General features: G+C 46.6%; 1 long non-coding RNA gene across 1 annotated transcript; it reads left to right on the top strand.

Moving 5' to 3' along the window:
* The first annotated feature begins 18,090 nt into the window (after positions 1-18,090).
* On the top strand, positions 18,091-19,895 carry LOC123125924 (uncharacterized). Its single transcript, XR_006461516.1, has 3 exons — positions 18,091-18,209; positions 18,822-18,872; positions 19,515-19,895. It is a non-coding gene; the product is annotated as an uncharacterized lncRNA (long non-coding RNA).
* Positions 19,896-27,509: the final 7,614 nt, after the last annotated feature.

Below are 27,509 nucleotides of genomic sequence, written 5' to 3'. Positions count from 1 at the left end.
CCGGAGCAAGGCGCAACACGGAGGGAAGCAGGCGCGAGCGGCGCGTGGATGGACACGGCCGACCGAAGCGAGGCCCCACGCGCGGCGCGCGCGCGGACGGCCGGCGTCGCAACGGTGGAGGTGACGAAGGCGACGAGGCCGACGACGAGGACGCGCTGTCCCGCGCGGCCGCTTCGGGGGCGGGTCGAAGTCGAGCCCCCGAGCGCTACCGGAGAGACGGCGCGATGCCGCGGCGGTGATGGCGAAGATGGTCCCGCCCGGACTGCGAAACCAGCAGCAGCGTGGTAGCATAGTAGTAGTACCACACCACGGTGGGCGCCAACTGTCGTGGTATTCTCACGGGGGGTGTGAGGCGACAGATGCCACAAGGGCTTTGTGTGAGGGTAAGACTGCTGCTCATAGGACCGGGAACGGGTATGCGAGTAGCACGCGCTAGTTTACCCAGGTTCGGGGCTCTCCGGAGAGATAATACCCCTACTCCTGCATGTCTGAGTATATATATCTGGGGTGTACATCGGGCAGTACAAAGTGCTCCTAGAGTTGTCTCTGGGGGCAGTGCCATGGGCATCTGGCTCCATATATGCATGCACAAGGCATGCTTTAGTGGCCGGCCGTGCTCATGGCCGTATGTGTGTGCTTGGGCATGCTTGCCCGTGGGAATGGATGGATGGCTAGCTAGCTCTCTTGCTAGCTAGCTTGCTTGTGGGTGTGTGCGTGAGTCCATCCTCCTTGGATGGATGGATGTGTGCCCATATATATAGGCATGGCTAGCTTAGGAAGTAAGCTAAGTGGTGGCATGGGCAAGGCATGGTGGGGTGTCATGCTTGTCCCCTGGGTCACTTCATAAATAGTGCCAGGGGACAAGTGACACTATACATGATGGCTGGGGTGACACGTGAATAGTGCTCGGGTACGACCGTCTCGTCGGTGTCGAGTCGGGCTGAAGCCGGCAGCCGGCTAGTTGGTGCAGTCGGCAGCCGGCAGCCGGCCAGGCAGAGCAGTCGGACGGGGAGCCGGCAGGAGCAGCCGGGCAGTCGGACTGAGGGGCTTTGCTAGCCCCGATGTCTTGAAATATTGTCTTGCCGTCTTCGGGATACCCGTGTCCAATTACACCGACAGAACCTTTCGGTCACACCGAGTTGCAGTAACTGCTTGCAGTTTTGCATCTCGGTGCCACCGAGTCGTTCCACTCGGTCACACCGACCGGGTCAGGTTATATATACCGACGGGCAAAATGTTGGAAATTTTTTCGAACCTCCTCGCCCGCGCGTAACCTACTCTGCCTCCTCGGGTCTCCGGATCATCCTCCCGCCGCCAGCGACCTCCCGCCGCTAGTCTCCGCCGCCGTCAACGGAAATCTTCACCGCCGTTGCCGCCGTATCAAGTTCGTCGCCGAACTAGGGTACGAACTTGATCATTGTGCTAATCCCTAACTCCGATTCTTAGCACATTGCTTTGCCATGATTCTTGCCACGATTGAAATCATCCTGTCCAGCGAAAACGTCCTGTAGATTAGTTTTGATTTGAAAATTTAGGGTTAGGTTTCCGCCGAATTCATCTCGGACCGACCGAGTTGTAGAAATCGGTCTCACCGATTTTGGCATAGGCCAAAGCACACGCATTTTCGGTCCGACCGAAAATTGCAAATCGGTGTGACCGAGTTTGATTCTTTGTGAAACCCTAGCAGTCTCGGTACCACTGAACTGTGACTCGGTCCGACCGAGTTCACTAGTTTAGGTTTCAAAAGCTGCTTTGGTATCACCGAGTTTACAAATCGGTAGATCAGAAATGCTTTCTGTGAAGAACTAAAACTAAGTTTTTAAGTCATCCATTTTGCAAAACTCCTGTACTTTGTGATGCTCATCTACTCTACCTCATCTATAACCTATTCACAGGGTCTGCTGTCAGAGTATTTGCAGAGATGTCTGACCAGAGTGATAGTCAGAAATGGTCTGAGCAACATGTGCAGTTGAGTGAGGGTTCAGATCCCTCTAGCAGTTATGATGAAGGCAGCAGGAGCACACCAAGCAATCTGCCAAAGGTTGCCACAAGGACAAGGAAGAAGAGGAATTCTGACTCTGAAGATGAAGATTACGTGGCTGTTGAAGATGAAGCCACTTCAAAGAAGAAAGTGCTGAAGAAAGAGTATGGCTCAGCTGCTGCAACTAAGCCAGGTCTGAAAACAAAGATGCCAGCAAGAAGACAACCCATGTCTAAGCCAAGAAAAGTTGCCACAGGAGAAACAATGGAGTTCACTCTTGAACCCAAGGAAAATGGAGATGGCAAGAAGAGAAAAGAAAGGGTCAAGAAGACCATTGCCAGAGTTATTGGGAAGCCATCAATGATGAGAGAGTCTGAAGAAGAAGAAGAAGAAGAAGAAGAAGAGGAAGAGGATGCTGCACCAGCACCCAAAGCTCAAAAGCTTATGGGAGATGCAATCAAAGCAGGGGCTGCTCCATCAAAGCCCAAAACTGCTCCCAAGGCTGTTGCTCCAGCTCCAAAGCCAAAACCCAAAAGGAGCACTAGGAACATACCTGCTGAAGAGAAGAACAAGGCCCAGTGCCTCAAGCTGCTGAAGAAGAAGATGATGATTCTATTGTGTTGAGGAAGCTAAAGCCCAAGATCCCTGACCACACTAATGCACACCCAGTTGCAGAGAATATGAAGATCAGGAAGGATGCAGGATTGAGACTATGGAGAGAGTCTGATCCCTATGCTATCAGGAGAAGGACTTTTGTAGACTACAGATTCCACACTAAGGAACAGCAGGACTTCTATGAGACTGTTTTGCTCGACAAGAAGCCCGTTGTCTATGATATGAGATGGGTTGACTAGGAATTCATCAAGGAAAATGAGGATCACTTCCCTGAAGTGCTTGATAGCTTTAAGGCATGTGGAGTGGATACTTTTGTTGCCTAGAAGCTCACCAAGTGGAATGATGAGCTCATCATGTAGTTTTACTCCACTGCCCACTTCTATCCAGATGGAAGGATTGTATGGATGTCTGAGGGTACTAGGTACCAATCTACAGTTGATGAGTGGGCCAAGCTCATAAATGCTCCTGAGGAACATGAGGATGACTTGGACATTTATGCAGAGAAGAAGAAAGACCACAACACTATGGCTAACATGTACAAGGAGATCCCATATGCTGCTTTGGATACACATAAGTTTGGATATGTCCATTACCTGTTGTCTGGTTTGCCAACAACCAACTGGATCTTAAGGCACACACTGCTACCCAAGTCAGGTGATCACAAGATGATCAGAGGACATGCTATCAACTTGCTGCACATATTTGATGTCCCACAGAAGTTCAAAGTTATGAGCCTGATTGTGGAAACAATCAAGAGGACTGCAGCTGATCAGAAGAAAAGTTGTGGGTATGCCCCACACATTCAGGAGCTAATCAACTCAAAGATGGGCAAAGCCAAGTACATCTTGGATAAGGAGCACCTGCCCATCTATCCTGAATTTGAAGATAACACTGTTGTGATGAATGAGAATGAACCATCTTCAGCTCAAGCACATGAAAAGAGAGAGAAGGCTAAGGCTGAGAAGGCTGCAAAGATGCCAACTGTGGAAGAGGCATCTCAGGTATTCTTGAAGAGCAAGCAAGACCAGCTTGGATATCTGATCCAATCCACCCTGAGGATTGAGAAGGGCTTGGCCACCCTAACCAAGAACCAAGAGAGCTTGGAAAGGATTATTGAGACAAAATTCTATGACCTTGATGTCAAGGTAACAGAAATCCAAACTGCAGTTGAGCAACTTCAGGAGGAAGCAGAGGAGAAGAAGGGCAAGTCTACCACAGATGCTTTTGTCAGAGTGCCCAGAGGACAGAGATCTGTTGCAGTGCGAGTGACACACACTAGAGGCACAGCATCAGCACCAGCAGCTACAGCTCCAGTTCCACCTCCAGCAGCTACTCCACCAGCTCCAGCTACTTCATCAGAAGCCTTCGTCCTTGGAGTTCTCTCAACACCACCTCCCGAAGATCAAGCATGAGAGTCGTTTAGCACTATGCATTTTCAAACTTTTTGGTAACTTGTTTCCAAAGGGGGAGAAAAATGTATAGATCATAGGCTTCGAGAGAGAGAGAGTTGGTTTTTATCTCTCTTTGCACTTATTTGGTTTGATTTGAAACTTTATTGCGTGCTTGTGTGAGCTACTTGTGAGATACTTGTTTGATCTTGTGTTTGATCATATGCTACCCTTAATGCTTGATTGGATGATATTATCTCTTATATCCTAGATGATCATTCACTTGTTTTGGTGATGAGTGCATGCTTTAACTTCTATCATTTTGAGCGCTCCACCAAGATGTATGTGACATGGAAGAGTAACCCATGATCCTAATCGATTGTGCATTTGCATTCAAAAGCAAATTTTAAATAATGCACAAATTTAGGGGGAGCACTTGCTTATCACATACTTCCCAAAGCGACGATGTTTTTCAATACTATTTATCATTTTTCGAAGCTTTGATCTATATGTTGTCATCAATTACCAAAAAGGGGGAGATTGAAAGTGCAAATATCCCTGGGTGGTTTTGGTAATTCCTAACAACATATAGCTCATTGAGCTAATGCTATTCCAAGATGAATATTTCACGAAAGCTCAATGGTTGGCATGGCATGGATTAGAAAGTGGACCCTTCAAAATTCTAAGGACAAAAGATTGGCTCAAACTCAAAGCAGAAGACTCTACATTTTCTATTTTAGTGATCCAAGATCACATTGAGTCTATAGGAAAAGCCAATACTATTAAGAAGGGATGAGGTGTTGCTTAATGAGGCTCTTGCTCAAAATGCTTAGTGATATGCTCCAAAAACCCTCCACTACTTTCTCATATCCATATATGTCCCAAACCAAATATCCAACTCGGCCCCACCGATTCTTTCTATCCGGAGCCACCGAGTTCAGTTGACATAGCCACTGCCAGAAACCCTAGTCTTTTCGGTCTCACCGATAGGATCTCGGTCTCACCGAGATGGGATTGTAATCTCTCTGTTTCCCTTCATAATGTTTCGGTCAAACCGAGATGAGCGATCGGTCCCACCGAGATTGCAATGCAAACACTCTGTTTCCCTTTCGTAACGTTTCGGTCCAACCGAGATGAGCGAATCGGTCCCACCGAGTTTGCCTGACCAACTCTCTGTTTGACTATTACCAAAATCGGTCCCACCGAGTTTGTGTAATCGGTCTCGCCGAGATTACGTTATGCCCTAACCCTAATGATATCGGTCCCACCGAGTTGACATGTCGGTCCCACCGAAACACCTAACGGTCACATTATGAACCAATTCGGTCTAACCGAGTTCTCTGATTCGGTCCCACCGAGTTTGGAGATTTGTGTGTAACGGTTAGATTTTGTGTGGAGGCTATATATACCCCTCCACCCCCTCTTCATTCGTGGAGAGAGCCATCAGAACATGCATACACTTCCAATACATATTTTCTGAGAGAGAACCACCTACACTTGTGTTGAGGTCAAGATATTCCATTCCAACCACATAAATCTTGATTTCTAGCCTTCCCCAAGTTGCTTTCCACTCAAATATTCTTTCTACCAAATCCAATCCTATGAGAGAGAGTTGAGTGTTGGGGAGACTATCATTTGAAGCACAAGAGCAAGGAGTTCATCATCAACACACCATTTGTTAGTTCTTGGAGAGTGGTGTCTCCTAGATTGGCTAGGTGTCACTTGGGAGCCTCCGACAAGATTGTGGAGTTGAACCAAGGAGTTTGTAAGGGCAAGGAGATCACCTACTTCGTGAAGATCTACCCTAGTGAGGCAAGTCCTTCGTGGGCGACGGCCATGGTGGGATAGACAAGGTTGCTTCTTCGTGGACCCTTCGTGGCTGGAGCCCTTCGTGGACTCGCGCCACCGTTACCCTTCGTGGGTTGAAGTCTCCATCAACGTGGATGTACGATAGCACCACCTATCGGAACCACGGATAAAAAATCTCCGTGTCAACATTGCGTTTGCTCCCTCAAACTCCTCCCTTTACCTTCATATGCAATTGTTTTACATTCCACTGCTATACTCTTAGAATTGCATGTGTAGGTTGATTGCTTGACTTGTGCTAAGTTGTTAAAGTCAGCCAAGAACTAAAATTGGGAAAAGGCTAGATTTTTATTTGGTCAAGTAGTCTAATCACCCCCCCTCCCCCCTCTAGACATACTTTCGATCCTACACCTAGTTTCATCAATACCATTTAGCATGCTTGCTTATCAGTTTGATTGACATGTATTTATTGTAAAGTGGTTGTGGCAGGAAGCAGGGAATGATTACTGTGGATACTACGTTTGCGAGTCCATCCGCCACATGACCTATGAGCGGGGCTACTCTAAAAAACAATATGAAGTGCGTAAGCAATAATATTCATAATTTTATTTTATTACCATAATTTGTGTTGAGTTTCATTCATTCATATATATGTATTGACCCCCTTTTTCAAATTAGATGTTTCAGATGCGGGATGAACTCCTACCACAAGATCGCATGCGAGCAATTCAAGAGGAACGGATTCTTTCTTGACCACGTCATCAAGAAAGACGGAGAATACCATGTGGAACTTGAGTTCATATATAATTAGGGGATTATATTGTAAGAGATATTTTATTGTATATATGTAGCCAGTAGCGTCGGATAGATATACAAAAAGTTGTTATTCGACCAATCTCTCGGAGAAGGAGAGGTCGATCACTTCTCTCTGTATATGTTCATGACGATCTTCTGTACTTAAAGGTTTCCTTCATTTGCTTACTAGCTAGCGTGGCACGTAGCGTCGACTAACCACAGAGATAAGAGAGGACACTTCTCTCTATTAGCTAGCTAACACAATATATGAAACCCTACATTAACCCTACAAAACCCCCAAAACTCCCAAACCCCCACCCCTTTCAAAAAAAAACCCCAGCCCCTGAACTGCTAACGCGTGGATGCATTTTAGTCCCGGTTTGTGCTACCAACCGGGACAAATGGACCCCCAGCCTGGGCAAGCCGCAGCCGCCACGTGGAGCCCCATCTATCCCGGTTTGTATAAAAATCGGGACTAAAGGTATTGGGTTTTAGTACCGACCCTTTAGTCCCGGTTCCCGAACCAGGACAAATGGGCCTTTTTTACTAGTGGGGAGGAACGCGTGAGCGAGGCCACGGACCGCAGTCGTCACGGCAGGTTCCTTAGGGTTCTTGAAATGGCAGGCCGTGGCCGGGCGGTCGGAGGGAATCTCCAACCCCGTCGCACCCACCGGCAGCAAGGAGTCACCGGGCAGCATCTCCATCGACGGTGCAAGAAGAAGTGAAGTGTGGAAGGGAGGGTACTGGCGTTGCGAGGAGGACGAAGAGTTGTGGTTCTTTTAATGGGCATGATGTATCGTGGCTGTTGGTCGCTCGTGCATTTTACTTCAGCGCTGCGGTTGCTTTGGAAAGAAGACTCGGGATCGGGAGATTTCTCTCCGCCTACATATCTTCGAGATTGTGGCTGTGAAAGGTGCTAGGATTTGGGATTGATTGCCGTGGTCTTCATCCATCGGCCTATCTTCTATTTATATGCAGCTAGGCTTGTATATCTAGTATTGCAATCAATCAGTATCAGTCAGATTAATTCCTGATTGATATGACTGCCCGTGAGTGATCTTCTATATACGGCAACTACTAATTGTACATCGTGAGGATATGCAAAACATGGTAATCTTAACACTCCGGTTCGATCTCATCCTGCAAGATTGAGATCGTTGCAGAGCTGCCTGAGTTATTGTGCATCGATCGGTTTCGTCATGTGCTAACTGATCATGAGTTGACACGAACTGGATCTGAAGGTCCTTCCGAGCCACTCATTCTCAAACAAAGTGAAAATCAACTTTGATGTATTTTGTTCAAGCGTGAAACACTGAGTTGGCTGACAAATACGTAGCACCCAGGTTATCACATCATAATAAGGCCCTGACCTAGAATGAACATTGCCCGGATTCCACAGATTGCAGCCAGATGGCCGGAGCCCTCTGAGCCTCACCTTCAGTAGCAGTGGTTTTGAGAGCTTGAAAAGAGGCACGAACTGTCCGTTGGCGTCGTCCGAGTGTGAGCGCTCCCAAACGCTGACGATCTCGATAGGGACGGCGGTAGTGGAGCGATCACCATAGTAGATCCGGAGCTCGCGGGGTATCTCTCGGGGCTGCTCGACCTCAAGGACAACGCGGACCGTGGAGAGGTCGGGTGCCCCAAGCAGGTCAGGTCAATGTCGCGCACAAACCCGAATCTGCGGCAGTTGTCTCTGATGAGCATCGCCCTCCGCTGCTCCATGGGGTAGTCGTGCAGCGCCACCTGGACCATGTAGCTACGGCAGAGGTTAACCACAAGTCCACAACCTGATGGGCAGGAGATTGACTGTGATGCCGTCGAGCCGGAACGGCTGCCTGCTCACGGCCTTCTCCCGGTCACGGGGCGTGCGGAATATCATAGGAATATCTGAGCTGAGCAGCCCGGAAAGGAGGCAAGAGCTGGAAGTTCTTTGGCAGGTCGAGCGCCAGGGTGCGGAAGACGCAACGGATGAAGGCCCCCGACTCGACGTGGTTGGGGGCCTCGGACCAGGTGATGCGCGCGAACGAGATTAGCCGCAAAGTGGACATCCCCGGATCATCGCACTACCAGAAAAACTTGGTTTGCCGACGGCACCCGTCGGCATAAATGCAGCTATGCCGACGGCCAAGGGCAGGCCGTAGGCGTAGAAAAGCCGTCGGCATAAATACATATATGTCGGCATATACGAGGCCGTCGGGACCGCTTGAGGTACGCCTACGGGGCCGTCGGCATAGGAGCGGCCGTCGGCATAGCCCTTGCCGTCAGCGCTGACCGTTTGACGACGTTGAGCCTACGCCGACGGGTGGTAACGGCCTCCAAGGTGGTACACCTTCAAGGAGTCCAGTGGGAGTTTAATTTTTAACATCATGACTAATTTCACTTTTACATCCATGCAAAAATTTAGTTTAATCTTTCATGGGAATTTCCGCTTTTTTTATGAGACCATGGTAAATTTACTTTATGAAACATGGCAATTACTATTAAACAATATATGGTACGTCCTTTTGGGTTCTAACATTGGTTTGTGTCTTCTTGTACATAGTAAAAATACGTCACAATTTTAATGAATATTTTTTTCCACTATGTACAGATGCAAACTGCCATGCCTTTTTATTTTCTTGCGCTATTAAAAAAACTGGACCATGGCAAATGCTGCTTTTAAAGATGATGGCAATTCCGTTTCTAAAAAAAAGATGATGGCAATCTTTTTTTCATGGTCTATTGGCATTTTTTTTTTGTATTTTGAACTATGGCAATTTTTACTAAAACAATCCATGATATATCGTTTTTCATCGCTGTATGTCAAATTTATTTCCCTCTATTTTTGGGCATTGACAATTTTTTCATAGCATTGCAAAAAATTCCGCTTTATTAGTCACAACAACAAAAATGGGCTTTTTATTGGTCAAGCAAAAACTGAGGTTTTTTTTAGTCAGAGACAAAATCGGTCCTTATCGAAGGAAATATGCCCTAGAGGCAATAATAAAGTTGTTATTTATATTTCCTTATATCATGGTAAATGTTTATTATTCATGCTAGAACTGTATTAACCGAAAACTTAGTACATGTGTGAATACATAGACAAACAAAGTGTCCCTAGTATGCCTCTACTTGACTAGCTCGTTAATCAAAGATGGTTAATTTTCCTAGCCATAGATATGTGTTGTCATTTGATGAACGGGATCACATCATTAGAGAATGATGTGATGGACAAGACCCATCCGTTAGCTTAGCACTATGATCGTTCATGTTTATTGCTATTGCTTTCTTCATGACTTATACATGTTCCTATGACTATGAGATTATGCAACTCCCAAATACCGGAGGAACACTTAGTGTGCTATCAAACGTCACAACGTAACTGGGTGATTATAAAGATGCTCTACAGGTGTCTCCGATGGTATTTGTTGGGTTGGCATAGATCGAGATTAGGATTTGTCACTCCGTGTTTTGGAGAGGTATCTCTGGGCCCTCTCGGTAATGCTCATCACTATAAGCCTTGCAAGCAATGTGACTAATGAGTTAGTTGCGGGATGAAGTATTACGGAACGAGTAAAGAGACTTGCCGGTAACGAGATTGAACTAGGTATGATGATACCGATGATCGAATCTCGGGCAAGTAACATACCGATGACAAAGGGAACAACGTATGTTGTTATGCGGTTTGACCGATAAAGATCTTCGTATAATATGTAGGAGCCAATATGAGCATCCAGGTTCCGCTATTGGTTATTAACCGGAGATGTGTCTCGGTCATGTCTACATAGTTCTCGAACCCGTAGGGTCCGCACGCTTAACGTTCGATGACGATTTGTATTATGAGTTATGTGATTTGATGTACCGAAGTTTGTTCGGAGTCCTTGATGAGATCATGGACGTGACGAGGAGTCTCGAAATGGTCGAGACATAAACATTGATATACTGGATCATGTTATTCGGACACCGGAAGTGTTCCGGATAGTTTCGGGTAAAAACGGAGTGTCGGAGGAGTTACCAGAACCCCGCGGGGAGTTGATGGGCCTTAGTGGGCCTTAGAGGGAAGGAGAGGCAGCAGCCAGGAGGTGGCACCCCCCCTAAGCCCAGTCCGAATTGGACAAGGGGTTGGGGGCGCGGCCCCCCTCTCCCTTCCTTCCCCCTTCTCCTTTAGGTGGAAACCTATTAGGACTAGGAGTCCTAGTAGGATTCCCCTTCTCCCGGTGCACCTAGCTAGGGCCGGTCAGCCTCCCCCTCGCTCCTTTATATACGGGGGCACGGGGGCACCCTAGAACACACAAGTTGATCTTTTAGCCGTGTGCAGTGCCCTCCTTCACAGTTACACACCTCGGTCATATCGTCGTAGTTCTTAGGCAAAGCCCTGCGCCGGTAATTTCATCATCACCGTCGCCATGCCGTCGTGCTGACGGAACTCTCCCTCGGCCTCAACTGAATCAAGAGTACGAGGGACGTCATCGAGCTTAACATGTGCTGTACACGGAGGTGTCGTACGTTCGGTGCTAGGATCGGTCGGATCGTGAAGACGTACGACTACATCAATCGCGTTGATAAACGCTTCCGCTTTCGGTCTATGAGTGTACGTGGACACACTCTCCCCGCTCGTTGTTATGCTTCTCATAGATAGATCTTGCGTGATCGTAGAAAATTTTTTGAAATACTACGTTCCCCAACACTTATTTATTTTCTCTTTTCTTTTTCTCAGTAAAAAGGCATGTATAGCGGTGGGGAAGGGAGTTCGGGCTGCCGGTCGAACGTATCAAACAAAAACGTTTGGTCCAGCGTTCTCACATACCGAACGTCTTCCACTAAAAAAAGGTACCAAACGTCTTTGTTTGTTCTAAGTTACGTCAAAATCTAACTTTCGGTGGTTATCAGGGTCCCTTCTTTTTATTATTATCTATGAACCATGTATTGCATCAAAATGTACTTCGTGCATTCTTCGGAACAACTGATAGTATTTTTTGAACAATTGCCGAAGTGGAGAGGATACACGCATGAATGCATTACTCAAAGCGCCAAAGGCAGGTTACAAGACAGCGCTAACGCACAAAGAGAATTATTGGCGCCAAGACACGACTACCACATTCTTATGAGTGAATCTAAAAGTCTAGAGGGAGAAATCTTTTGTAATATTTATGACAGTAACCCTAGGGGAATTCTCTTCCGCGCGAAAGACCAGTTGTTCGTGAATTCTCAATTTTTCCACAGAATTGAGAGAGCCATCGAAGGCCAAATGTTGTTGTCGAGGCCATCCTGCTCGGGTATGTCCAAAATCATAGTAAGGGAGTGCGGGGCGACGAACTATAGTGCGTTCCAAACCTGTATCGCAGCCGTACAATGGATGAATACAATCAGTAGTAATAATTTACTTGAGGAGGTCGTGGTTGGTGTTGAGGTGATCCCTGAAGAGAAGCCATTCGGAGATCTTGACCTTGATCGGCACTTTATAGAGAGCCAATGAGCTCATCAAAGGGGTGAACCAAACTTGGCCAAGTGGGCCACCGCACACGTGCTCGACCCGTCATAGGCCTGGCCTGGCATGCAGCAAGCCTTGGCCCGTGTCTGAGCTGCGAGGCAAGGCCCGCATGCTGGTACAACACGGCTTGTTTATCGTTTATAAATATATAGGCCCACAAAACCAGCCCAAGTAGCTCATTAGGCCGAAAAGCATGCAGCCCACATGGGCCGAACATGCTGCGCTCCGGCCCGTTTACTATAGGGGTCGTGCATGTGCCTGGGGCGCAGCACGCGGGCCGGCACGGCTCAGCATGACCTGTTTAGTAAACGTGTTTTTTTTAGGTGTGTTTAGTAAACGTGTTGTGGTGGGCTGTGCTGTGCCAGGCATGTTTAGCCCTGGGCCGGCCCAGGTGGCCAGGTCTGGGGTGAACGACTGATAGTATTGTGTGACCGTACAGTTATCTCTATCTTGATGAATACCATGCTTCATACTGTTTTCACACTTCAATTCTGCATATGATAGGAGATACAGTATATGAACAAAAGACACAAGGGCAGACCATTTTTACTAGTATTGGACAAAAGACACATGCATTTTGACTACATACAGGAGCGTCCAGGAGGCTCCAGTTCCTAGTCTTCGTTATTTGGCCTTGCAGGTGGGGGCTTGAAGAGAGGCAAGAACTTCCCATTGGCGTCGTAGGAGTGCGACCAGTCCCAAACCCTGACGATCTCGATGGGGACGACGCTGGCGGAGCAATCGTCGTAGTAGATCCGGAGCTCGCGGGGGATTGCTCGAGGGTGCTCGACCTGAAGGATGACGCGGACGGTGGAGAGGTCGGGCGCTGCGAAGCAGGCGCGGTCGATCTCGCGCACGAGCCCAAAGCTGCGGCAGTTGTCCGCGGTGTGTATCCCCGTCCGCTGCTCGACAGGGTAGTCGTGCCGCGCTGCGTGGACCATGTAGCCGCCGCCGCGGGAGACATCGGTGACCATTTCAACGGGCACGAGCTTCACCGCGACGCCGTCGAGCTGGAACGGCTGCCTGCGCATGGCCGCCTCCCGGTCACAAGGCCTGCGGAATGACATAAGAATGTCACCGGAGCGCAAGGCGGGACGGAGGAACTGGAAGTTCTGTTGCAGGTCGAGCGCCAGGGTGCGGAAGACGCGGCGGATGAAGGGCTCCGGGTCCGTGCCGCACGGAGGGGTGATGCAGGCGTAGGCGATGCGCCCCGCGTGGTGGTGGTGCGCCCTCGAACCATCGCGACAGTACAGCTTGATGATGGAGTCCGGGAGGATACGTCGGTGAGGCCGCGGACCGCGGTGGCGGCGGCAGGGACCTTAGGGCCCTTGAAATGGCACAAGTTGGCCGGACGGTCGGAGGGAATCTCCAACGGCGTCGCGCCCTCCGGCAGCAGGGCGTCGGCGGACAGCATTTGGACAGCGCGAGAAGTGAAGTGGAATTCCAATGTGGAATGGAGTCTGATGTTGAGAGGAGGAAGAGCCGAGCCGAAGAGTGGTGCTGTTTTCATGGATGACCCGAGGAGTGGTGCTTGGTCGCTCGCCGTTACTGCAGCGCAGGCAGCTCTCTCTTCTGTGTGGTTTGGACTTTGGGCTGATGGCATGGCAGCTCTGTTCTGCGACTGCGAGAGGGCAGGGCATGCCGCATGCATTTGACTTCAGCTTTCTATGGTTGCTACTACGGTTCCAGTGTGTGTCTACTCGGGAGTAGCTGAATCACTATTCACTAGCCCTTGACATGAGCAAGGCTGTTCCATGACTCTGCAGCACGGAAGCGCCAAGGTTGGGCCGCTCGCTGCACCCTGGACTGGAGGTCTATGTCCCGCTAGAGTAATGGCCGCACTGCCCCTACCTTGACTTTTGTAGTGCTTTGACTTGACTTGGGTGAGTGGGGATGCATACAAGCGCATTTCCGTTAATGTTTTCAATGGACGTGCAGTTCCAATCGGCAATCGCAATGGAAAATTTGTCGCTCCATTTTCTCCATTTCCAGGGTCAAGGCGAAAAAATTATTCTACTCCATTTTTCAGCCGAGCCGAGCGCGCGTGAGCCAACTTACGATGGAATTCGTTTCTGTGTTTACGAGAAGATGTCGTTTTCTTTGCTCACGCGCTCAGATCAACGAACCAAGTTTTTTGCCAACAAACATCCAGATATATGTTACTTGGGAGAACATGGGCTCTCTCAGAGCTGAGCGACTCTCGGCCGTCGGATCTGGTTGCTTGATCGGATCTCGGCCGTCGGATCGAGTCCTTGGAAGACCTCGGCCGTCGGATCGAAGAGGTGTCACTGTTGCAATGAATAGTTACCTCTCGCTGTAAAAATCTCATGCCACCGTGTGTAATTCTCGTGCCCCGCCAAGGGCATTTTCGTAATTTCACATTGTTGGCAAAGTGCCCAACTAGGGTTGAGACCGTGAGAGGTTGAGAGCGTGCTGGTCGTTCCCCTCCCCCTCGAGCCCGCCTCCTCTCTTCCCCTCCTCTCCTCCCCGCGCTCTTCCCCTCTTCTCCTCTCCTCCCCACCGCCTCCCGCCTCCTTTCCTCCCCACCGCCTCCCGCCTCTCGAAGAAACAGCAACCCCCGCCCGCGCCCAGAAGCCCCGCCCGCCACCAAGCGGCAGTTCCAGGCGTTGCGGGGCGGCAGGGGGCTCAGCCTCAACCCGCTAACCCTAGCTGCACCCCACACCGCCGCCGGCTCCTTCTCCCGGCCTGCCGGTCCCCGCCGTCCGCGTCCACGGCGTCGTCGTCGTTGTCCTCGCGTGCACACGGCAAGAGGAGCACGGGAGACGTGGCTGCGCCGCCGCCTCCGCCTCTGCTCGCCCTTGCGTTGTCGTGCCGTTTCCTCCTCCACGCCCCCTTGGTGCTCATCAGGAAGAGCACGGCTCGCAGTCGGCCCTCGCGAGGGAGTGCCGGACGCGCGCAGGAGGGAGTGGCGGACGCGCGCAGGAGGGAGCGGTGGAGCAGTGGCGCCGGTCGAGGTGAGCTTGTTTTTGTTGCTTTTAGTCTAGCTAGGTTCCAAGGAAGGGGACATTTAGGCTTTTCTTGTGCTGTTGGTGGCTTATTATGCGGTCAAACATTGGATCTAGATGCATTTTTGTAATTGATGTATTATGTTGCAGTCTGTAGCTTCCCTTATAAGATGCAACATAGATTAGTTGTTGTGATTTCTCATTAGACGATTCCTTTATGAGCATTCTAGTATAACTGTGAAAATGTTGCTACTGTTGATTATACCAAAAAAAGATGAAGAACCATACTAAATGCTGGAGCCAAGTCTCTGATGTTACAACGCTAAGCCATCGATTCTGCATCCATTATTGCTCCACTTTGCTGGTTGTTTCAACTTTCATCATTTAATTCAGTAGCGTTGTATTCTCATAAAGCCACATTATCAAAGGGTCAAGGAGCAGCAATTTGATATGCATCCGTGACAATGAAGGTAAAACTTGAATATAACCTCATGGTCATGCCTGCAACATTATAAGATTACTTTATGGTACAAAATATCATGCACTGTCTTACAAATAATTGTTTGCCGTTCTAAAAATATGGATACTACATTGAATTTGTCTTGGACTTCTTAATTTAACCTCTGTGCATGTTCTTATGACAGTGATGTGATGTGTGAAATTTGTGACTTTTTGTATGATCAGATTTTAAGGGAACACCGCCCTGCCAAAAAGCCGACCATTCGAGCTAGCCACACTGTGAAAGGGCCAAGCAATAACAATCTGATATACATCAGTTGACGATGAAGGTATGTGTATATACAATGTGTGGCGGCGATGTCATCTCAAATTTCCTGTTTAAGCTTGATGCATGCTCTTATAACTGCCCTGTGATATGTGATATTTGTTTGATATCGGAAGAAAGAAATGTGCTCATATTATTTTTCTGCTCATTGATATGCACATGGTTACTGCTCCTATACCAATTACATGGATATCCTGAAATTTGGTGTGCCTATATGCTAATTCAGTTAGGCTTACAAGCATATAAATGCACTAGCTTTTTAAATAGTAAGATTTTTTTGATCTATTTTCCCCCTTTTGACAGATCAGATACGTAACTTTATCCATAAGCTTATTTGCTTCAGAGGCTTATTGTACTGCTACAGATTTCTCCACGGTGCGGAATCGATGCTGGTGACCCCGCCATTTCCACACCACCCCAAGGTATTTCGATCCTTACCTTGCGCCCCAAGCCAGCGCCTATTCTCACGTGCAGTAGCCGAAATTCATGTGCTTCCCTACTTCAAATGAAAGGATCCATGCTACATAAATAAACTAAGTCATGTTCTTTAGAAGTATATGCACTCCTGGACTGAATGTCGAAACTGTGTTGTATGTCTTCCTTTAACTGCTCTCTGATCTCAAATTTATTTTCATTGTAGTAACCATTTGGGACTTGGATATGAATTATTTTGTTTGGGCATTTGAATTTATTCGGACGTTTTTTTTTGAATATTTACTGTGAGGCAAAGCCCCACAGTCCTTTATTAGAAAAAGTACCACTGTACAAGTAAAAACAAACTATACAAAGAAGAAAAACAAAAGGGGAAAGAGTCTACCTATTTGCTAACTAACTGTACTTGCTTTACAACAAAGAAGCAATCCAAGCCAAAAGCTTTGGCTTGTTACAGTCCTTCACCCTGTGAGCAAGCAAAGAAATATCATGGATGAATTTACACTTCCAAGCACTGAAAGTAGCTCTCTCAGCTCTGAAAGTTCTGCCATTTCGCATAATCCAAATATTCCATGCTGCTGTTAGTATAACTTCAACGAAGAAAAGGTGTGTGAAGTTGGACCTGGCGTGTAGTAGCAAGCAAAGAAATATCATGAATGAATTTATTCGGACGTGGCCGGTTACCGTATGGTGAACTTAGATCAACTTATGCAGACACACAAAAACACATGCACTTAGACTCATATAACTTAGTCATCACAACATGAGTTAGGAACAAGTGCAGTGCTGTAATTTTGAGCGAGAGAGAGAGAGAGGAGTACATTACTTATTCCACTTCTAAGCTACGCTTGTGCCCCTGTTCCTAATAGTTTCAAACCGATGTGTTTCTTGCCTTACATGAATTGAACCATGCTACTTTGAAATCAGAGAGCAGACAACTATAGGTTTAGTTTTTAGTTCAAGTATAGTATCTGCTAGCTACTGTATATGCAACACCACATTTTGAATTATCCAATAGAATTAAGTTCATGTCCAGACTGTTCTAGATAGCAAACTATAACATATGTGAACCCCTGATGTATACTAGGAAGCGTTTGTTCATTAGTATGGCCTTGAGGTTGTCGGGTGGCCCCAGCAGCCTCGCCGGCTCCGCCCTGTATATGGTTTCAATATGTGTTTTTTAGTCTTCATTGCTGATAATACCTTACATTGATAGTGTGATTGTTAACCTGTTGTGATATTGAAAACCTGATAAAGAATATATTTTATGACTGAATGTTTGACGTGGGACTCGGAGAATCTCAGTTCTGATTGGTACATGAATCTTATATTTTGTCCATCCTTTTTTGTTTTGATATTATTAGTGATATTTGCTATTTGCTTGTAAGTTATGCAGTTTTCAAGCACACATTTAGTTTAGGTGAATCTAAACTAAATCTGTGAGCTTTGTCAGTTTTCAAGCACACATTTAGTGATACTTGGCATTTACTTTAAAGTTATGCAGTTTTCACTGGAAGAATCTCATTAGATAGCCTAAACTGTGAGGTTTGAGTATCATATTTCGTCTCCGAGTTCTTTTGTTGACTTGGTTCCAAAAGAACTACGATTGCTTCCTGCATTTCTAATATCCAGCAGGCATAGGATATTGGCAATCTCTAAATTTGTGCATGCATAAAAAGTAGTTATACACAGTTGGAAACTCTGTTTTTTATATGTGATTGAAGAAAAAAACTTTGCTTCTAGAAGTTTAGTTTCCTTCTTGAATATGTGGTCTTTAATATTGGATGCTGCCATCAGTTTGGTCTCTCGAGTATAAAAAACCTTTTCCCCCGGTGAGATGTGTGACTGTGTCGTCTTCTTGATGCAGGTGCTATTTTGTTTGTCAGTGATAGGCCTTGTGGAGTTGCAGTTGGTATGTTGGATTCATGTTTGCTGCCTTCGCTCTGTATGGAAATATTATAGGATATAATGGGTAAGATCCATATTTTATTTAATCCAGAACTCTTGTATGAAAACTTGTGCAGTAGTCAAAATATGTTGTGTATAAATAGGAATAATATAGTTGGCAAATAAGATGCCACCGTTGATGCTCTCCAGCAGTAGCTATGCAAGTATATTTATCTTCTGCAAATGAACTTCTATAGAATTATGGGCTTGGTATTGCATGCTTTACAGAATCTTAGCATTGTCATATGGTCGGCGACCACTTCTCATTGTAGTTGCATCACAATTGCGATTTGGACAAGTTCCATTTAAAGAAACTATAAATTATTCTCAATGATTTATTTCTGTCTCAACTCCACGTATGGCCGCCACTGACGATGTTCATTCTGTCTCATTTTTATGAAGGTAGCCCTACCACAAGCCATAATCCTTGAAGCATTGACCCACCTATACATCATGGACCCAATTTAATTTATTTTTTTGCTTTGCCTGAACAATTAGTACAATATGTTCCTTAGAAATCTGCATTTACCTCTCTGCAATAGTTTTAAAGTTCACATATCATGTATATTTATTACCATATCCTGCTTAAACCATTGGACCTTCTTTGTAAGAATATCTTATTTTTTTTCTATTGCAGCTTTCTCCTGGAACCATCGTCATAAACCAATCAACTCTTTGAGAATGGAAGGTACGCCACTATACTCTGACGGCTATTCTCACATTGCTTTGCTATCTGCTATATTTCGTACCTGACTTGGCTTGCCTGTGTACTCCCAAATTTAATCTTCCCTTTCTTAGTTAACAGTGCTATGCACGTATTTATGTCATTCCTGTCTATTCTTGAAGCAGAATAAAGGAACACCCCGTGGTAAAAGGTTTATATATGGCCCGACCAATTAAACACTGATATGGCATAGGCAGAATATATGGTTCTTTCCAATTATTACTTGTCCTTTTCCATTCTGAAAGCAACTGAATGTGATGACAAACCATACTAACCAGCCAAGTGCCATGGTTTCAGAATCATATTCTGATATTCCTACATGCAAATCATTTTGAGGTGAAGAACCAGATGTCTTTTGCCTCAAAGTAACTTAAAAACCAAGCTATCAGACCTAGCTAAAGGTCTCATTGCGCATTCCTATCTTCTGTAGTGTGCTGCTGTTTGTTTTGTACAACTTATAAGGAACTATGCACTACTATGATCTGGATATGGTCTATGTAAATATTGCACCATATCCTACCTGAAAAGGAATTGGAATCGCATGTATTGCTTTTCCAGTCATGCTCACTCCCTGGCTTCTAATTGCTAATGCCTTGCTGCTATCAGGAGAAGACGACATCAAGAAGGCCATGGCTGAGGCAAAACTGTGAACAAGCGGGCAAGATGTGTTGACGCAAGATATCTTTTGCTATATCATGCATCATGATCGTATGACCCACTCTATGCATATGAACCACTATATTGGACATTCTTACATTTTACTGAATCATATCCTTCCTTGAGAATTGTGTCTTAGGCTTTTGCTCTCATGCTCCTGCTGTTGTACTAAACTTAATGTCAGCTAATGTCCTTTGGCACCCGGCACTGTTGTACTAAACTTAATGGCAGCTAATGTCCTTCGGGCACCCTGCATCAAGGTGTGTTGCCTATTTTTTATGGTCTTGTGAACACACTGAACTTGATGTTACCTTATAATCTTTTGCCGATATTGAGCATCACTATGTCTTCCTTCTATCATGTTTCTTTTTCACTTTATTATTATCCGTTGGGACCGGCACCCTCGCGCCAAGGCGCGGACCCGATCTAGTATATACGAATTCTCAAGCGTGCATGCACTTGTTGTCCAACCCTTTTTCCCATGATTGATCTCTCTTTCTTCAAAGTGAATTAATTGTTTTTTGGACGCGTCTAGCGGGCAAACGTGTGCCCGCTAGTGCCCCCTGGCAGCCTCCCATATTAGGTATGTTTTGGTCCCCCCTCAGTCCAGATTTGGAAAGGAAAGGGTTCACCGTCTCCCACGTCCCTCCGTCCACCCAGCTTCTCTCCCTCCCTTCACGCGCTTCACCAAAAGCATTGCCCCCTCTCTCCTTTCTTCTTCTCTCCCAAGCTGTCCCCACGCCCTTCTTCTTCTCCCTCTTCTTTCTTCTTCCACCCCATCGTCTTGTGTGACCACCCATCGAAGAGAAAAAAGCACCTGGTCCCTGGGCAACTAGTATCTTTTTTTTGCACTACACCTGTTGCAGAGAAGAAAAGAACCCAAAAAAGGAAGTGAGTAACTACAATGCATATTTTAAGCAAAACATGTATTGACAACAAGCAACTCTCGGCAAGGGATGAAAAAACAGAATGCCTGCGTACGTTTCTCTTTTGTTTCCAAGTACTGGTTGTTGTGTGTTTAGGCTTGCTTTTGGACTAGTAAAAAGGTGTGTTGGAAAACATAAAGGAGCGGCAACTTTTATGGTTGTTTTAAGCAAACACAGTGGTAAAAAACAAGCAACTCTCATGTGTGCTCATGTGTTGAGGGTGAAAAAAAATGGGGTAAACACATCTCTGAATTTTAATTTGCTTTGTGCACTGCTATTTTTAAGCAAAGTCCGGTTCAATCATTTAGCAACTCTAGAAAGCAGAAGCAAGTTCTAGGGGTGTTTTGAGCAAAAACATTGTTAAGAGCAAACAAATTCATGTGTGGTCATGTGTTAAGGGTGAAAAAAGAGGGCTAGAAGCAACTATGGATTTTAATTTGGTTTGTACATTGCTGTGGTGATAGAATTTAGCTTTTTTAAAAGCACCAACATCTAGGTGGGCTGTTTTCAAAGCAAGTCCAATGCTGGCATTAATCAACTATGTGCAAAAAATCGGTAAAATCACACACGATTGGTTCCTCTCTAGATAGTAAAGCAAGTAATCTACTGGTGCATGGTATGGAGATTACCTGGAGAGTAGCTGCTCTAGGCCTTCCATGGCTTTGATATTTTTGTATGTGGGTCCTGCAAAAAATGAATGAAACAAAAAAACTAACGTTTCTTCGTAGCTTTTCTCCTCTAAAGAAACATAGTAAGGGAAAAACCATGGTGAAGCAAAAAAATAGTCATAGACAAACATAGTAAGGGAAAAATTGTAAGGACTAGGTAAAAAATAATCATAAAAACACACAGTAGTAGTTTTGTTACTGCTGGTAGAATAAGACCAAAGAAAAAGCAAAAATAGTTATATGAATTTGCTGATACTACTACTTTTAGTTTCTGGAATAGAACACACATTGTTATCTTAAAAGTCTTATTTTGGTGAATTTTTCCATCCCAAAACACTTGAAAAACACATCTGTCCCAACAAAAGGCATGTCTTCTTCCATCGTTCCTTCAACACATAAAAGTGGCCTGCTAGAAAAAAAGAGTAAAAAAATGTATTAGTTGCCTGTGTTCATTATGTTAGTTGCTTAATTCATTCAATTAACTTGCTTTCACCCACCTATTGGGGGTAAAAATGTAAAAAAACTTATGATGTTGTTATATCAGTTGCCTGTGTTCCCTATGTTAGTTGCTTGACTCATTCAATAACTTGCTTGGAAAAAAGGGGGAAATTGTTTGATCATTTTGGGTAGTTTGAAAAAAGACTATGCGAGAAGAGAGATGCAAAGTTTGCATCATTTTGAGGCAAATACAAGGCTATGGTTAGGCAGTTTACAAAAATTCCTTGGGCAACTCGCACCGTGTGTAGCAATTGTCTGTATTGAGTTTGCATCATTTTGAGGCAACTACAAAGACAATAGTTAGGTAGTTAACAAAAATTCCTTCAGCAACTCACATGAAAGAGCATGTGTAGCAACTATATGTAATAACTTTGCAGGAAAGGGCAAGTTTGCATCATTTTGAGGCAACTACAAACGCAATAGTTAGGCATTTAACAAACATTCCTTCAGCAACTCACACGAAAGAGCATGTGTAGCAACTATATGTAATAACTTTGCATGAAAGGGCAAGTTTGCATCATTTTGAGGCAACTACAAACGCAATAGTTAGGCACTTTACAAAAATCCTTGAGCAACTCACACCACTGTAAGCGACAGACGAGCGCTCGTGCTGCTCTGCGTCCCGACCAGATGGTTCCCGTGGGCTGGTGCGCACACCATTGATCGCATCGGACGGCTCGGAAGGGTGTGTGCTCGATCTGTCTAAAGAGCCCGCGAGCACTTTTTAGGTTTTAGGTTGTTTTTTTCACTTTCTTTCTTCTTTAAAGCGAATTAATTAATTTTTATTTTTCCATCTCACAAAATAAGAAAATCTCACAGCCAAGACCCTAACATTTTACACAAAACACCCTAAAGTTTTCGCTTCATTACAAACGAGGCCAAAATTTTGACAAGTCGAGGCAGCAGTTTCATGACTTCATCACACGGCCTCCATCACATAACATAACATGCTGCTTTAGCATTGTAATCTTATTTAGCCTCTAACACAAATCTAAGCCCCGAAAGAAGTGACACTAAGCAAGTTTTTTCGACAAAGGATGGATTTTATTAGCTCAAAAAGAAGCATCAAAAAGATACATAGCATAATTAGCACACACACCGGCCTCTGCATAATTAAGATGCACACAGCAGCCTACACCAACTCACAAAGGCGCGAAAAAATGCCAACAACATGTAAAGTCATTTAAAACCAAAGCTATATGAAGGTGAGGAAAAAGGAAAAAAAAAACAAGGCGATCAGATTTGCGATCGACAAACTACAATAATGACCAAATCCGCAACAACCATCTCATGACACCACATGAACAACGAGGTTTTTCAACGCATCGCCTTCCGGAAGGGAGCGAGACTCGGGCGCCGCCTCACCGGATCCAACCACAAGGCCGAAATCTAGATTTTCACCCTGAAGATCAATCTGAGCCGATCGAAGCAATGCCTTCAAGAAGGTAACGACGTAAGAAAAACGTCGCCATTGCGAGGCATACCCACTCGGGTATGACCTAGGATTTCACCGCGGAGCTCAAGACCGGGTGCTCGAGTAGCACCATTATCGAAGTCACTCATGTCTTGTCGTCACCATTTTTCTGCAATTCCAGGCGATGCGACCGTCGCCGCTGCACAACCATCCCTCCACGTCAAGCCGTCATATATAATTTAAATCTCACCATCGAAGTCAACCACCGAGTCAGGAGAGATAACCCCTCCAAACCTTTCGATGACCATCATCGTTGTGGAGCCATAGGAAGTCGCCGCAGTACTTTGTAGTCATCACCATACGGCTTACCGGATCTGAATCACCACCGCAAGGCAAAGACTATAGCGCGGCTAGCAGGCCACCGCCTGCACGGAAGGCCAACACCTCGCTGCCATGGTCCACATACAACGGGAAGCCCTGCGCGCACCAAGGTCCCGATCCCAAATCGGACCAAATCTGGCTAGAGACCGGCCCGCACAGGGAGGTCCCGCGCATCACCCAACCATCCACCGCTGCATCTAAAGATGCACAAGCGGAGAAGTTGTAGGCCGGCATGTATGCAGAGCAGACAGCTCTGACGCCACGGTCGAGGAATGCCTCCAAACACCGGTGCGGAGTCGCTGGAGCATCCCAACGCTGGGACCTGCCGGCGGTTGATGGGCGGAGGAGGTGTGGGGGTTGGAGAAGTGGCTGGATCCGAGGAGAGAGGAAGTAGCAAGGACGGCCCCGCCGTCACAGTCCACCGAGAGTCTGCCTCCTCCAGCAGCAGGGGGATTTGGTGGCTAGGATTGACTTGTTGGGTGGCGGCGGCGGTGCCTCCGGAGTCACTTGGGAGCGACCCGGGAGGCAGCTAGCGACAATAAGAAGTACTCCCACAGTTTCAAAATAAGTGTCACAAAGTTATACTAAACCAACAAGATTTATTTTCGGACGAAGGGAGTAATAATAAGTAAGATCAACTTCGCGGTGTAACCATCTGCATCATCATACAGTGATGCAGTTCTCAGAAATCACGCACTGACATAGTAGCTATGCATACTAACAAACATTAACGAGACTAAAGCCGACTATTGCTCTTATTAAGGACTCGGTGAATACTGCTAGCTTGCTGCCAATCCCAGCACCACTTGCAGCAGCAACAATAGCAGCCAACTGATGGTATCTAGAATCAAGCCGCCGCAGGCCGCTGGAAGAGAGGCACGTGCTCTCTATTGGCGTCAAGGGACTCGGACCTGTCCCAAACCCTGAGGATCTCGACGGGGACGACGCAGCGCGAGCCGTCGCTGTACCTGATGCGGAGCTCGCGGGGGATCTCTCGAGGGTGCTCCATGTTAAGGACGACGAAGACGGTGGCGAGGTCAGGCGTCGTGAAGCAGGCACGGTCGACCTCCAGCACGCCCCCGAAGTGGCAGCAGATGCCGCGGATCTCCTCCTCCGTCCGCTCCTCGACCGGGTAGCGATGCAGGGCGACGTGGGCGAGGCACTCCATCGGGGTGAAGGTGACGTTGGGCGTCTCCCCCTCGCGCACCAGCTTCACCGTCACGCCGCCGGCCACCTCGAACGGCTGCCTGCGCATGGCCGCCTCCCGGTCCTCCGGCGTGCGGAAGCACACCACCACGTCGCCGAAGCAGCTGGGCGTTTGGAGCTCCATGTCCTGCGACAGGTCCGGGGCCAGGGTGCGGAAGACGGCGCGGAGGAACGCCTTCGGGTTACCGCGGGCCGGGGGCGTGTCCGGGCTGATGTAGGCGTACGCGTGGCGCCGCGCGAAGTACGACATCTCCGGGTCGGGAGCGGGGACGTACATGGTGCAGGACTCACGGCGGGACGCGGGCCACGTGCACCGCGGTCGCCGCCGCTGGGACACCGTCGGGCTTGAACACGTCGGCGAAGTCCGGTCGGCCGTGGGAGGGGATCTCCCACGCCCTCACCGGCGCGGCGGCGTGGGTAGGCATCATCCTTGTCTTTGGCGATGGAGAAATCAACGGCGCATGCTCGTGATCGAATCGGGGGTGCGCTGCCATTTTAAAGGGCTGAATGCGGCGTGCGTTGTGGGATTTGGGCTAACGAACGATCTCTAGATCGTATCTGACTAAACACGGAAACACATTTTGTTTCTTTACGAAAGAAGAAGATCACAACCTATTTGCTTGTGCAGAAAAAAAATCACGCAATTTTAGGGAGCAACAATTTTGGTACGTTGTGATTTATTTCCGACCACTGTCTATCAAATGATTGGCGACATTTGTGAAGATGCATTCTTTTCGTCATGGAAGTATGGAAACATTTTCTCCATCTACGGAAGCATCACTCTTTTCAGTAAATAAATGATTTGTGTCGACCGTTAAAAAGGGAGCAAGTGATTTGTGCTGAGCGAATGAAACATTATAGCTGCACGTATAATAATTGTGCAACTGTGGTCTTCATAATTTGCATGTTAATAAAAAAATATGGACTTTGTATAAATAAAAACTTTAAAGTGCACTCCCTACATTTCCTTTTACTCAACGTCAGCGCTCATTCTCGTCCGTGCGAACCTTATGTCCCCTGGCCGTGTAGTGTAGAGGTTAACCTAACACTAGCTCCAGAGTTTACGACCACCACAGTAATCAATTGACATGGCTTGTTGCTTATTTGGAACTACAAGTTCGTGTGTTACATGATTTCTGAATGGGCATTGTGCCAATATTTTATTAAGCTGAAGCTCTGCAAAACTTTACAAAGATGTTAATTTATGGGTTTTGTGCCAACATTTTATGAAGCTGAAACTGTGCATGGAATTCAAAGTTGTGTATTCAGATTTTTCAATTTCTTCATCACCACCGATCAGTAATCCTCAAAAACTACAGGGAAGTTGCACAGCACTAACAGATTAGCAAATATCAGTGCACAAGCTTCAGCATTTGCATGTACAATTCTTCAGGGAACAGAGGCTGCGCTGAACATTTCGTGAGAGAAATTGGATCACTGAGGTACAATTCTTCAGAGAACAGAGGATGCACTAATATTTCGTCAGAGAAATTGGATCACTGAGGTACAATTCTTCAGAGAACTAAAAAGCATGGGGGCAGCCCGCGTCCGCCGTGTTGCCGCTCGAGGTCGACGCATGCGGATGCCACTGTGATGGACGCGGCTACCTGCAGGTCACACCCACCGTCACCCGGCGCATCAGCTTGGTGGCCCTGGTAGCACGTCGCTGCTCTACTTCATCCCCATGGCCGGTGCGGCCGGCATACGCGTCACCTACGCAATTCCCCTCCCTTGGCACACAATCTGCGTCGTCGGTGAAGCTGCCTGTTCGGACGCCGCGGATATCCTCGTCTTCCCCGCAGCGGCGTTCTCGCCTCGGCTCCTCGGGAGTCCTACCGACGATGAGACGGAGCTCTGACGTGGTGCGTTCCCAGCGGTAGCATCCCGTGGACGTAGGAGAGTTAGGTCGGAGTTGGGTAAGGCAATCCTCAACGATTTTGGCTAATCATTACGAGAATAGGGGGTTATTTGTTAATCGCATTTAAGTGGATGCTCAGGGATCCCACCTTTGATCCATGACGTCCATTATACTCCCTCCGTTCCTAAATATAAGTCTTTCTAGAGATTTCAAATGGACTATTACATACGGACGTATATAGACATATTTTAGAGTATAGATTCACTCATTTTGCCCCGTATGTAGTCACTTGTTCAAATCTCTAGAAAGACCTATATTTAGGAACGGAGGGAGTAGATCTAATGGCTCACGTATGAATTTTCAGATTTTCATTGAAAAGACATTTTCACTGGATATATATATTATCAACAAATACACCAATCAATAAGAAAAAATGTGTAATCACAACCAGTAACTACATGTTAATTATATTTATATACACGATTAAAAAAAAGAGTGTGTTGTTGCTGCCGCGCGGAGCCGGAGCGGTGAGGGGGAGGTCGGGTCGCCGCGCCACCCTATAAAAAGATTCTTCTTTTATCTTTACCGACTCTACCCTCACCATGTACGCACAAAAACAAGTCAATCGTGGGGTTTTTCTAGGATCAACATTAAACCGTCCGGTATTATGTGAACCGCCTGGTTCATCTGTTTTTTCAAAAACCGTCTGATTCGACCGGGTTTTCCTGGTTCAATTACTCAAACGGTCCACCAGGCTTAAAGAAACGCAGGAATCGCCGGTTGCGGTTTTTAAAACTATGAGCAGAGTGCTTGTCTAGTGCACATATACATGGAGAGTAATTAATATACAAAACTCTAGTTCCTTATCCATTTTATCTCAGAAGCCAGCGGTCCTTATCCATGCGGATATCTTTGGAGAAAAATTAAGGAGAATTGATAGTTTTTACTGAGGTACCTAGTTATCTCCAAGCTCCAAGTACCTATAAATACAAG

The sequence above is a fragment of the Triticum aestivum genome, chromosome 5D (genome assembly GCF_018294505.1).
Source record: "Triticum aestivum cultivar Chinese Spring chromosome 5D, IWGSC CS RefSeq v2.1, whole genome shotgun sequence".
Classification (NCBI taxonomy): Eukaryota; Viridiplantae; Streptophyta; class Magnoliopsida; order Poales; family Poaceae; genus Triticum; species Triticum aestivum.
This window is presented reverse-complemented; position numbering and strand designations above follow the sequence as displayed.